Below are 1990 nucleotides of genomic sequence, written 5' to 3'. Positions count from 1 at the left end.
TTTTTGAGATGGAGTCTCGATCTGTCGCCAGGCTGGAGTGCAGTGGCTTGATCTTGGCTCATTGCAATCTCCACCTCCCGGGTTCAAGTGATTCTCCTGCCTCAGCCTCCCAAGTAGCTGGAACTATATCACCATGCCCAGCTAATTTCTGTATTGTTAGAGATGCGGTGGCAGTTTCACCATGTTGGCCAGGATGGTCTCCATCTCTTGACCTCATGATCTGGCCGCCTCAGCCTCCCAAAGTGCTGGGATTACAGGAATGAGCTACTGTGCCTGGCCAGGGGTATAAAAGTCATATAGATTTGGGTTTGAATCCTAGTTCTACCTCTTACCAGCTGTGTGACCCTGAGTTTATGATGATTTGCCTTTCTAAGCTTCAATTTCCTTGTCTTTCAAATGTGGCGGCAACATATGGTGCCTACCACATAGCACTGTTACTACAAGGACTAAGTACATTAATGTATAATATGTGCACAATGTAGGTATTTTGCAAGTATGAGTTCCCAGTTCCTGTTACAGAGGGATATTTTCAGTGTCCTCTGCAAACAAGCCAGGATCATTCTTGCCTCTGAACTTTTACTCTTGCTTTTCCCTCTGCTGCCATTCCCTCTCCCTTCTCCCAGGTTCAAGTGATTCTCCTGCCTCAGCCTCCCAAGTAGCTGGGATTACAGGTGTGTGCCACCATACCCAACTAATTTTTGTGTTTTTAGTAGAGACGGGGTTTCACCATGTTGGCCAGGCTGGTCTCAAACACCTGGCCTCAAGTGATCCACCTGCCTTGGCCTCCCAAAGTGCTGGGATTACAGGCATGAGCCACCGCACCCATGGCCACCCCTTTTAACCCTGCTTTGGCTCTCTGTGATTCTCCTTTTCCAACAGCCATACGTAAGTTTCCCAGCTGTGGATGCCCCTTCAGGACTGAAGACTTGGCTTCTCTGGACTAAATGACAAAAAAACTCTTAAGTATAGGGCTAGGCACACAGGACTGTACAACCATGGCCTTTTGGTCTGCTTGCACCGGCCCCCATTACTGAGATCTGGATAGACCCCTCTGAAGCCCAGTATCAGACACTCCCTGCCCACCCCCTCACAGACAACACTGCATTGCTGAATCTTATTGGACAGCAATGACAGGCAAAAGCTAAGCCTGAATAGGCAAAAATCTCTCTTCCCAGTACCAGCTTGACCTGGTTCTGCCAGGGAGTATAGCCTATAGTACAGTTCATGGGGAGGGGTCCCTGGAGCCCAACTTGCACCCAGTGGGGCCTGGTCTTAGGGTGTGGCCCACGCAGGCCCAGAACAGGGGAGGGAAAGGAAGCAGCCTGATTGCCAGATCTCTGTGGCCGTTATAGCAGGGGAAGTGTCCCAACTGTGAATGGGGGAGGGGAGGAATGGGCTCTTAAGAGATAGGCAAGGCCTAGCAATGGTGGCTCACACCTGTAATCCCAGCACTTTGGGAGGACAAGGCAGGCGGATCACAAGGTCAGGAGTTCAAGACTAGCCCGACCAACATGGTGAAACCCTATTTCTACTAAAAATACAAAAATTAGCTGGGCATGATGGCACACACCTGTAATCCCAGCTACTCAGGAGGCTAGGCAGGAGAATCACTTGAACCTGGGAGGTAGAGGCTGCAGTGAACCGAGATTTTGCCATTGGACTCCAGCCTGGGTAACAGAGCAAGACTCTACCTCAAAAAAAAAAAAAGGTGTGTGGAGGTGATGGGAATTTATATAACGTGCCTCCCTAATATGGAAGCAGCCTTCTATTACCTGCCTCCGTAACATGGGACTTCCTTTCTGCAGCGCTCCCTGAACTTCATTATAACTATAATCCATCTCTGGCCATTCCAATCCTGATCCTCTACAGAGGGACCTCCACATTCTCTTCCCTAAAATATACCAAGTAGTAATATGGAGCCATGCACCATGCTGCCTCCTCTGGGAAAGTATAATTTTTTTTTTTTTTGAGACGGAGTTTCGCTCTTGTT

At 49.0% G+C, this 1990-nt stretch overlaps 2 protein-coding genes across 5 annotated transcripts in view; one reads left to right on the top strand and one right to left on the bottom strand.

The window, feature by feature from the left end:
* RHOG (ras homolog family member G) overlaps positions 1-1990 on the bottom strand; it is a 16252-nt gene that overhangs the window by 7497 nt on the left and 6765 nt on the right. The window lies entirely within an intron of this gene.
* Positions 1-1990, top strand: part of PGAP2 (post-GPI attachment to proteins 2) — a 40234-nt gene that overhangs the window by 37306 nt on the left and 938 nt on the right. The gene's annotated exons all lie outside the window — the stretch shown is intronic.

The sequence above is a fragment of the Cebus imitator genome, unplaced genomic scaffold (genome assembly GCF_001604975.1).
Source record: "Cebus imitator isolate Cc_AM_T3 unplaced genomic scaffold, Cebus_imitator-1.0 Scaffold79, whole genome shotgun sequence".
Lineage (NCBI taxonomy): Eukaryota > Metazoa > Chordata > Mammalia > Primates > Cebidae > Cebus > Cebus imitator.
Note: the sequence above shows the minus strand (reverse complement) of the source record. Positions and strands in the feature narration are given on the sequence as shown.